Below are 12,178 nucleotides of genomic sequence, written 5' to 3' on the forward strand. Positions count from 1 at the left end.
GGAATAGATAGATATAGATATAATAGATATATATATATCGATATATATAATATATCGATATATATATAACCTAGTTATCAAACTAAATAATACAACAAAAAAACTAAATTATACTTAGAAATAGTGAAAATTTACCGAATCGTTTCAATTAAATTATAAAAACAAATAAAAACGGAGCTAAAAAACGCATCGATGAAATGCCGTCGGCCCACGCTTCCTCAACATTGTACAATGGCGCCACCTCGGGGCAGCCAGGAAAATGACAACCCCCATTTTATTCGATTTTCTTCTTCCTATTCTCGTAACATCCACCAGTGTCCGCACCTCCTCCTCCTCCTCCTCCTCCTCCTCCTCCTCCTCCTCCTCCTCTCCCGCCGCGGCTGGAGGAAAAAGGGAGTGCGGTGCGGAGACACCAGGAGGAGGGGAGGGGGGGGGGAGGGGAGGGAAATAAAGTACGCGATTATTAAGAATTAATCAATTCATTAAAAAAGAAAAAAAATCGGTTAATCGCAGAGAGTCGGTCGTTGTTGTTGTTTTTGTTGTTGTTGTTGTTGTTGTTTTTTGAGAGCGGAGAGCGCGGTGGCTGCGAACACAGTAAAGTGGAGTTGTACACGGAGAGGTCTCCTCCCAGTCTGCTGACGGACGCCGTTTGGAAGAGGGGGAGAGGAGAGGGAGGAGAGGGAGGAGAAGGAGGAGAAGGAGGAGAAGGAGACACAGTGCCGCGGACAGAGTGAGTAGACACCATCCTCTCCTCTCGCCTCGTGTTTTTTCTGGAGCAACAGTTTGTCGCGCTAAGATCCGGCCTTTCCAAATCAAAACGTTCACTGCGTCGGTCTTCCCTGTTACAGGCTCAATGCTATTATAGTTAAGTATTTGATTTAATTCGTAGTATATATATATGTTTTTTTTTTTAAATCACCGTTCCCGCTTATGAAGGGTCGTGGTTTATGCTGGCATGCAACAGGTGATCGTAGAGCTCCGCGGGCCTTCCTCGCCCCATCACGGACCCCACCTGCTGTGTACGCTGCATAATGTTCTTGATGCGTCCCGCTTCACAACGAAATCCAGATGTTGGTTTTTTTTGGCCCTTGAACTTCTTCCATTGGGGTCTATTTCGCAATGGCAGACTTTCTTTCTTTCTTTCTTTCTTTTGATCGCGCCCACCACGGCCACTGGCGTCGACGGGGCTGGGCGGTATTTGGCGATATCGTGTCGATATCGCGATATGTGACGAGATGGCGTCGAAAGATCGCGATGTGCAGTGTTGCCGTTCAGGTGGAACCATTTCCTGAACTTCGTCTTGATCAATGCCTCCGCCTGCGCCGTCGTAATATTGACATTACGAGATTAGATTCGATTGTTTGTTCATCAGGGAATTAGCGGAAATTGCGGTGTCACGGGAGCGCACATCAAAACAATAGGCGATCACAGTAAAGTAATTACAGTTAGAAAATAGGTAACGTATTCTGTATGGCTACTACATGTACACAGGGTGATAAGACGCGTGGATATGAAAAATATATATCGTGGTGGAGAAATTATTCGTCAAATGATTGTTGCTCAGATATTTCACTTGTTCTTGTGTGTAACGCACAAATAACGCACGTCTGAGGAAGAGCCTTCTGCTCCGAACGTCACTGCATTGAACAAAATCCTTTAAACCGGGGCTATTCTGGTGTGCAGATCCCTCCCTTCTACTGTAACGCTCAGACAGCCATCACCGAAAATGCTGAAAAAAATATGTGATGACATTGACGATTTGGCTTGACTGGATTTTGCCAGCGTCATCCGGCCCTAGTCCATCATGAGCCCATTAGATTCAACAGATTTATGTCCCCGCCGCGGCGGTCAAAAGGGAAGTGCCTGAGATGTTTACACGTGCCATCAACGGGCCCCGTTGATGGCACGATGTCCCTCGGCCATTAGGAAGGACGGAACACAGATGGGCCATTGATGAGTCCCACTCATTAGTACCCCATTCACCGCCGTCGGAGCCTGTGAGTGGGCCACGCCGCCGTTGGAATCCAAGGAATGACATACAGTACTTCCTGCCTTCCTTCCTCGCTTCCTTGCTCGCTCCAGGTCTTCGCCGTGCCAGGGGAGGTTTGGTCTGCACTATGACTTTTAACAGGTTTCATCATGTCGGAGGCAGCATGACAACATCCAGTAGAGTGGTTTGACAAACATGGTAGGGTGGGGTGTGTGTGTGTGTCTGTGTGTGTGTGTTTCTGTGTGTGTGTGTGTGTGTGTGGAGAGAGTGGTTGGCAGGCCTATGAGCAGACATGAACACATGGACGTGCACACTCACATAAATGGGTTTTTCCTTGCCCTCATCGCTCGTGAAGCTGTCCCAAATTCGAAACAGACAGCGGCCCACTGTGTTTCCCACAACAGCGTCTATACTGAAGAGAACTGTCCCTCTTGACAAGTTCTCGAAAGTTGAGTTGGGGTTCTTAGGGTTGGGAGGGGAGGACTTGTCGCACCGGGGCACTGTGGTGGCTTTACTGGACAACCAACAGGATCTACCGGAGGCCCCGTGCGGAGAATGCAGGCCGACTTGACTCGCAACTTTCTCCGCACGGGGCAAGGTCGGATCGGAACACCCAGTTTTGCGGATTGGTTCTGATTCTCTCTCTCTCTTTCTCTCTCTCTCTCTCTCTCTCTCCCCCTCACATCTCATAACCAATCAACTGTGTGCAGATAGATATGATTGAACAATTGTCATGGGTATAGATAACATAACCCATTACATATATACAGAATGTATTTTCTCTTAAATTGAGTCGTTTACTCCAGTGCAGTCGCTTTTAAGGATGGTTGGTCTTCCTACAGTGTTTGGGCTTATTTAGTGTTCATATATCGTGTGCATCAGGGTGTAATGAGCAGTATGGGCTGGTGAATTCAGTTCAGCGCCTATGATGACAAAATGGACCGAAATAATTGACAATCAGTATGTACAGTGTTAATACTTGCCATAGATATATTTTCTAGGCGATGCATAATACATTGGTTGTCGATTATTATCCACAATAAATGCACCTACAGGTACTCCTCATTTAACGACCTGTTTAACGACCGTTCGGACTTACAACCAGCTCTCTGACCAGTCCGTATTGTACACTGCGTACAATTCCACAGCGTGCACGCTACGTCTCAGCGTCAAGCATGTCATCGTGCATCACCCTTTTCATACTATATGTACCATATACACTATGTATACTGTATACCCTATATATACTATATACACTATGTATACTGTATACACTGTATATACTATATACATCTCATCTCAACACCGTTCTCAGTCTCAGTCTCGTTCCCGCAGTCTGTCAGTGTTCACTACACTAGCGTTTGCAGTGGCCACGTCCCCTTACTGTGGTATAACACGGGTCCTTGCTTATCAACCAATTCGGAACTCGGCCATTAAGTGTACCTGAAAGTACCTGTACTTTGATTTTCAAACTGTCTAACTGGTATTTAGCACTGTTTTTCTGCTCACAGAAAAATAAATAACGATGATAATTTGGCTACCTTTTAAAAAAGGACCCATTCAGCGCAATTATATTTTGAGTTGTATGCTATCAGTTATATGCTATCAGATATCAGATTTCAGTGTGCAGAAGGACAGGATATTAATGCATCATCAAAACATGGTAGCATTTCTATCCTTCAATTAACGACATTGGGACATTTGATTATGTCAAATGAAACATCATATTGGTGTTCTCCATAAGATGATTATCAGCGGTATACCTCTAATATTTTCACTCCTCTCTGCAGAAAATGATCATTGTACAGAAAGAAAAGCAGGATTGCAACACAGGAAAGGGACATGTTGTAAATTAAACTGCTTGTCTTCCCCTCCGGCTTCAGGAAGTGAGGTTCTGTTAGTTAGTTAGTGTGTGTGTGTGTGTGTGTGTGTGTCTGTGTGTGTGTGTGTGGGTGTGTGTGTGTGTGTGTGTGCGTGTGTGTGTACTAATCAGATTCTAAGCAGCCCCAGATGTGAACGTTCACCGTTTGACACCAGCAAGTGTTGTCATGGCAACTATCTCAAATAGTGGAAAAGGTGCTGTGGTACGGTCCAACCCCTTCAGTCGTTTTCGTGTGTGTGTGTGTGCGTGTGTGCGCATGTGCGTGTGTGTGTGTTATGCTTTCCTGTTAAGATGAACCTGACCTTGTTGCCAGTAGTGTGGCACAAAAAATAAATATACACAATATAAAATAAAATAAATTCAATAATAATAATAATGATCGATAATAATATTTTTCATTTTTTTATTATTAAATATATTATAATAATAATTAATATATTTTAAATGTATTATTAAAAATATTGTCTGTTTTATTAAATATACAATAATGATAATAATATATAAAATATCATATTTCATATATTTAAATTTATTATTATAAAATATTGTCTATTTTATATAATAATAATAATAATAATAATAATAATAATAATAATAATAATAATAATAAATATAGCTGCAGGCAGCAAAACACAGGGTCCAGTTTAGTTGTGTTTGGTAGGTATTACAGTTTCCCAGTTTCTCTGAAACTTTCAGAGTTTACGTTAAACACTGCATCAGCTCCCCCCAGTCTGTCGTCTCCTGGCCGCTCGTCTCGCGGAGCAACCACTATGCCTGTCCTTCACTCTCAGTGATGGACAGGCAACCGTTTGGTGACGTGTGGGGCAGCAATGACAGAGGGACGTAATGACGCGGTGACGACTTTCTGTGATTATTTATACTTTTTACAGGTCCTAGTTTTCCTTGTGTTTTGAGTCCATGAAACACATCATGGATTCCTACAGTTTGTATCTTACGACTTCCTCCAATCCCGCAGAGGGACACAATGCCGCATCTAACCCAGAGTTAGATGCCAACAGAATGCCTTCATTTACAAAAAGAGCAAAAGAGATCAAATATAAATCGAAAAGGCCCGCCGACGTCAAGCAGACGATACACAAACACCCGATGGAGTCTATTATGCAGCCTGCACGGCAAAACCTGCATTGTCGCACATTTCTAAAATCGCCACGAGCCGCCAAATAAGTTGATAAAACCTTTCGAGAAGGAAAAAGAGATTTTTCCAGAATCCTGTTCCTTTGTGTTTGTTTTTATCTCAACGTATTTTCAAAGCCGAGTTTGATTTATAAATAGTAGATAAATGTTAAACCATGGAGTTAAATATTCCTGTCAGATTACATGGGGAAACACAGTTCACTTACCGAGACGCTGGCCGTCCAGGTGAAGATCATTTCTCCATATTCCATGTGATGTGAAGTCACAATGTGAAACCGTTTTGATAGATTTCAACCTTTTAAATAGATTTAAAGGTGTGTTTTATACACACACCTGGATACATTGTTGTGTAGGCGGAGTAACACGCGAAGAAGGAAAGCTGACGTCACCTACCTAAACAAGAGGCGGAGCCTTCGGAAAACTGTGAGGGTGATGATCTCAGAAACACAGTTTGCCGCAGCCTCGTCATTAACAAGCCATAGCTTTAAGAATATTTGCTTGATTCGCATGATTGACATCTTTGACCCCTATTCAAGCTCTGATTCTCTCCACTTTCAAATGACGTGAAAAAAAAGAAGTGAAACGGCAAAAAGTACCTAAAATCAGCGATGGGTCACATATATGGAATTGGATGATGATGTCACAAAGCGTCTTACTCCACAAACTCATCCCTCTCCACCGCCCGACCGGAGGTTTTAGAACCTTGGCATATCAGTGATGCACGAACATCCGGCTACTTCCGGTCAAATTTAATCGGTTTTTCACCCATTCCTGCTCCGAATGTAGATCGATATGGATCAAACTTGAACCATGGGGATGTCTGAGGAGTCTGGGACACTTTTAGTCCAAAAAATGCCTAGTAAAATAATAATAATAAAAATCGGAACAATAACAATAGGGATGGATGCGGGCTGGACCCTTAATAATAACAATAATGATAATAAACAGGGTCCAGTATCGACACCAATTACACATTTTCGAGTTCCCATGAAACGTAGCATCAGCGTAACTACCATATATGCAGGTAATGCAGCTGTATTGGGGCCTACATACAGGGGCCCCTCTTTATCTTATCACTATCGTATCATAGAATCTTGAGCATTTCGAGCAGAGCCTACAGTATACCACTAAACTTTTATAGTAAGCGCAAGCGTAAGTATTTATTTTACACAATCAGCCAAGTCATCTGCTCCATGGTGTTGCATACTTGATGTCATTCATTCAAATTTATAACAATATACACATCAGCCTAAAACCGTTTTACATAATATTAAACAATTATGTATAAATAAGGGTTGGGTTGTTGATAAGGGTTGTCAAAAAAGTTTATAAAGATTCAAGAGGGTTATTCGTCACATACATATACATACTTTCATACATATATGCATGTATAAAGTGTGCCCGTGCGGAATTCTGGGTTACCATAGTAATTAAGGACATGTGTATTGCATACTACTACTTCTGCGTAGCGAAATCTACACAGAAGAGTTAAGACAGCATGAGCGAGAAGTACAAAGACAAGAGCTGGTTTCAGAAACAGACATTTAAAGAAGTAGACGAGAAAGAGAAAGCAAAGCTTCCTAAAATAGGCAGTTTCTTTAAGAAGTAAAATGAGAACAGTCCAAGCGCGCCATCCAACACCACTGGAGATGCTCGGAAAGAGGTGCAAGAGGATGTGCCGGAGCCAATTGCTACTACAACTGCCGCCGTGGCATCTCTGCATTAGTATCCTACGGACAGAGGCCATTTTGCTGAGAAGGCAGACGCAAATATCAAACGTCATATTGTGTCTAAGGGGCCATGCAAGGTGTGCTGTCACCAAAATTTCAGCGCTCAGATTCCGATTTTTGTCAAGTTTAGCACGGCGGTCTGCTTTCCTAGTATTCATTTAATTCAGGCATCAACTGTGCTGTGCTTTTCGCTATTGCTGGTCGTGCTTTCACTTATTTTATTCGCTACTGACATTATGTTATGTTAATGTAACATAACACAATGTTATGTATAACAAATCTTATACGAGAACCTTATCACAATTCTGGTGAGGTGAGTGAGTTCATTAGTGAATGAGGCTGCTATTGTAATGGAACAATCAGGACCAAAGGCAGGGGAAAGGCAGGCTGCAGACTGAATAGCAAGGGGAACATGATGCATTGTGATTGGGGCGCGCTTTGACCATCTTGCCCGGGGCCCGGCGCTGCTACAAAATTTCTGCTTCAAATGTAGATCGATATCGATCAAATTCAAACGACAAGACGTCTGAAATGTGTCTCTGCGTGCCACCACCGTCGTGTTTCAGATACTTTTAACAGAAAAAATTAAAGAGATTAAAAATAGAAAAAAGGCTGAGCAGGCTGGACCCCTAATAAATACAGCTACAGGCAGCAATCTGCGGGGTCTGGGGTAGTCAGCCCTTTGTTAAAGTTTAATAGACGAGTGAGTGTGCTTTGGCTGTCTGTCCCAGTGTGTTTTGACTGCAGAAGTTCATTCGTTCCGGCCTGGTTACAGTGTAATTCTATGATCAGGCGGTGTATGCGGCTGGGAGTGGGTTTCCTACACCGCAACTAACCACAGTTATCATTCTGAAGAAGGGCTGCATGCTTAAGGCAAAAATTAGAAGCACGGTTATTGTATTCAATATTGTGCTAGTCAATATTGGGATCTCGATAAGTGATCAAGATGGCTAATCTATTTTGGGAAACAGAATTGTTTTATGGAACTTTGTAAATCAATAGAAATCTGCCTTCACAATAATAATGCATTTTATTAACTTGATCCCTGCTTAATAATTGCACATGTATTACCAGTAATTGTTGCGTCATTATTTAACAGTGATCTCTGAATGGCTTTACTAGTGGTGTAACGGAATGTAGTTGATCCGTGATCCGTACGGATCGCCCCCCACTGTTCGCCTCGCATGTGAACCACGGATCAATGACAAAATGTAACCATCATAGTGAAATACAGTTTTACTATCGCTGTAATTAATAGTTAAAGTAATAATTCCATAAATCTCGATGCAGAGTTGCAGTGTAAAGCAGATAATCAAGACAGATGTGTGCTGCTTTACTGTGAAGCACAATGATTGGTTTACGGTACGCCGCGCTGTGTTGCTGCTACTTTACAGCATGTTGTCAATGAGCTGCTGTATGTCGCCGCTTTGCGTCTGCGCGTCCACCATATTGGAGCTGTCAACATATGCTAGTAAATACCATGTGTATTGAGATATGCAGACTTCTCTACATAATCGAATGTAACTTGCTTAATTCTGAACCGATTTTCATGAAATTTAGTTTGTTATAAACATGAGAAATTAAACATGATTCTTATTGGAATTGCTAGTTACTTGGAGGCAGATCTAATCATATTTTCTCATTCACTATCATGTTTAAAGGAAGAAGGTGCCATGCATGCTTCATATTGCACTTTAATTTAGCAATTAAGCATTGAATATTTAATGTACGATTTTATTTTAATATTTGTACATCTTGAATGTTGTTTTCATTTAAGACCATGGGCAAAGGCTCCTTGCTTTAAGTGTTTTACAGAATAAGTGGAAAGCAAAGTTGTATTTGTCTCCCATTCTTTTTTTTTTTTTTGTTTTGCTGAACCGAAAAATATTCAATCCCTAACTCAAAACCGTGATGCGACCGTAACCGTGAGTTTTGTGATCCGTGGCACCCCTAGGCTTTATCATTTGGCATGGCTGTATTCCATAGTGCAAAGTCATAATTTTCAACACCAATACAGCCAGTAACTGTATTCTCTTACAGAAGCTATGTTGCCTTGGCAGTTGTGATATTGCAATATAAACACTTTCTAGCACATTGTCTTTTATTCTACCAGACGTTTTCAGGTCCAGGTAAAGGCTAGCTCCTTCTATCAAAACCTCATCTAGGTCACTTGCTGTCCATGTCAAAACATTTTGGGTCTGCTGTCAAACTGATCGCTGCACACTGTTTGTTCCTGGAGTCTCCAAACCGTGCATCACCCTGATGAAATGAGCCTAACATCGAGACGTGTGGAGTAACAACAGGTATATTGAAAGGAGCTTCATCTGTATTAAATGTTGTCGGAGATTTTGAAGCAACTTCTGTAGGTGTTTTTTGAGTCCTTCTCTCTGAAGTTTCTGCAGTCCTTACGTTAGAGTTGTGTCCAGAATTTTCAGAATTTTGTTCAGAGGTTTCAGAAAGTATTTTACTCATTTTTTAAGAGTAGAGTGGCTGACCTCTAAAGCAGCACGTTCTGCCCATTGTTTCTTTGCTGCCTTGTAATATGGGCTGCTATAGGCGTTTTCGCACCGAACAATTCTGGGGACTCCCTGAGGGAAACTAGGATCTGGGGAGGTCCCCCGAGAACTAAATACCTTCAAGGGCTTTTTTTCTGCTTGCATTCGTACTGCGCTGGAACTGGTGTTAAGGGTAGTGTCCAGCTTGTTGACGTGGGGGCTACGGCACCAGACCAGAGCACAGTACTTCGCACTGGAGAACACCAGGGCCTCAGTGGAAATGCGCAGTGTCTTTGTGGAGGCTCCCCATGTGGTGCCGGCTAGACGACTTATCAGCGCAGCGCGGGAGGTTGTCTTTGCCCTGACCTTTTCCAGGTGTTGTATGAATGACAGTGTTCTGTCAAGCTTCATGCCAAGGTATGTGGGGAAGGGCTGGTACTGTAGCCGGGTGTTGTCAACCATGATGTTAATTTCACAGGACGCTTCTTTGTGGTAGAGGTGGAACATTGATGATACAGTCTTGTCAGCACTGAGACGCGGCCAGCAGCATCTTGCAGTATGAGTCGTAGGCATCGTTCAGGTTGTTGCGGCACGGGTGTGGTAGGCCAGCAGCTGCCTTGTTCACTAGTGTCGTGAAGCCTGCCCAGTTTGCTTTGCAGAAGTTCCACCTCTTGGCATCCCTTCCTTGCACTGGTTGGACCAGGGATGGGATGGTGATGAGCGACGGTCGATGGTGTGACCGGGGGAACATGTAGCCCCATTCTGTATGATGGCTATGGAAGTCTCCAGCGTACACGCGCAGGGGCTGGGACATCTGGCAGCGACGATGGGGTCAGTCTGCTTGGAGGTGGCTTGTAGATGTTGACGATGGTAGTGTATTGCACTTCCGTTATGATCCATTCTACCTCTGCGCTTTCTGGGGATTGTCCTATAGCTGACCAGGCCATATCATTGCAGACGAACGTAGCCATGCCATGGTGTTTATTGGCAATGTATCCAGCCAGGGTATACCCAGGGACCTTCAGGGTGTTCTTGTTTTCAGCATGGCTCTCCTGCAGTAGAATCACCGTCACATCGTTTTTGCTGGCTATTTGTGTAAGGATATTGGCTTTGGCGATGGTGAGGCCTTCGACATTGAGCTGAAGTAGCGCTAACGCTAGGGCTGCGGTCTGCAGACGTTGTGAAGACGTTGGTTTCGCTTAGGAGCATGCAACCTTGCAACTACTCTTAGCTACTTGTAGGGGTGGCCGTGTAGAGGCTTTTATTCTCACCCCATACAGTAGTCCAGTAGCGTGAACCCCATGTGTAACCTCGATATGCAACCTTCCATTTCTTTAACGCTGAGTTATATTTTGACATTTGTCTGAGAGGAATTTTATTTATCAGAAAAAGATATATACTGTATTTTTTTATTCACAATTTGACACCAGAGACCTCGAGGACTTTGTGTTTGCTAAGCCAAGACTGCATTCCTGCGTCTCCTCCACTTTCATGTGAGGGAAAGTAGGAAGCAGATAAGACAGGTATGTTTGGAGAGTAAATGAGTAGACGAGGTTAAAGGTCTCCGGCTGGTCTTAGGGTCTTCCGTCTAACAGTGAGAGGAGAGGGGATAAATAAATAAATAAATAAATTGAAATGAATAAAAAGTGAAGTAAAAATAAGATACAACATATAAATAACAATTGTCAAATATAAACCAATAGCCGAAAAATACAAAACAGAAATATTCAGATAAAAACAATATAACAAATATATAAATAAATATATACAGAATATACCAAAGGCAATACTATGCACAGGACTATTGTGGGTATATAGGGTATAAATTCTAAATATTAATTATTACTCTAATCTGTTATTGCACATATTGCACAAAGGAGTGTGAAAGAGAAATAAGGAAATAGTTAAAGACGCCACCGACCACCCACCAGGCACTGGGGCTGAGGAGCAAGGCAGACGACAGCTGACAAAAGGTTATTTATAAATTTGTGGTGACAATGAGGCGTAATTGTCATGTGGCCGCTGCCACATGCAGAGACCTCTCTCTATTCTCCACCTGGTGTTCAAGTGTGTATGGTGTGATGCACACAAACACACACACTGACACACTCTGATCTACTCTGATTTAACAAGGCTTTTTTTAATCTGTCTGATCAGGCCATATGCCTCCAGGTTTGGACAAGCTCACACAAGCTGTGCTCGCAAATACATCAAAATCTCTCTCTCTAGGTGTACGTTTAAGGCCCCACCCACCCCCTCGGCTTCTGATCTTATAGAATATTGTTGGTGGTGGTTGGGGGAGGGCTTACTTGTTTTATTGTTTTTTTTTGTTTTATATATATATATCAGAAAAGAGTGCCAATCAAGAGGTTCATAGTTGACGGCTGTCATTGAATGGACTTTTTAATTGCTCTCAACAGAAAATAATTTTAAAAAGTAAGCTGTACGTAGCTCGACATACATTAAACCAGCAACAACTGCCATTTTGGCTCACATTTTTTTTTTAAAAGCAACATCTGGAAGTTGATTTCTAATGTATAATTCCAGTACCGTCTCCTGCCACACAGTGTCGCTCCACACTACCAAAAGTCACGTCGCCTGTTTGCCAGGCACCCTGAAAGGGTGAAATAAAAAAAGTAGTTCTGGAAACTAGGAAATTCAGAAGGAAGTATTTATCGTGTTCAAATTGTTCTTCCTCGTACTCATACATTAAGTGGTGAGGTTTCTTAAGCGTGTGGAGATTTTTGCAGCGTCGGGTTTCAGTTTGCTATTGCATTTTTAGGTCATTGGGGTTTAAACCATCTGAAATCCATCTCTCTCACGCTCTCTCTCTCTCTCGCTTGCTGTCACTCGCTCTCACTTGCTGTCGCTCACTCTCTCTCCTCCCTCCCTCTCCCTTTCCCATAAGCACACACCATCTGCTATC

General features: G+C 42.6%; 1 protein-coding gene across 1 annotated transcript in view; it reads left to right on the plus strand.

Annotated features, from left to right (window-relative positions):
• Positions 1-698: 698 nt before the first annotated feature.
• gng12a (guanine nucleotide binding protein (G protein), gamma 12a) overlaps positions 699-12,178 on the plus strand; it is a 28,126-nt gene continuing 16,646 nt past the window's right edge. Inside the window, exon 1 of the mRNA XM_080010674.1 lies at positions 699-730. The gene's annotated coding sequence lies outside the window, so the exon portion shown is untranslated. The remainder of the gene's footprint in view (positions 731-12,178) is intronic.

Source organism: Zeus faber, assembly GCF_960531495.2.
Source record: "Zeus faber genome assembly, chromosome: 12".
NCBI lineage: Eukaryota > Metazoa > Chordata > Actinopteri > Zeiformes > Zeidae > Zeus > Zeus faber.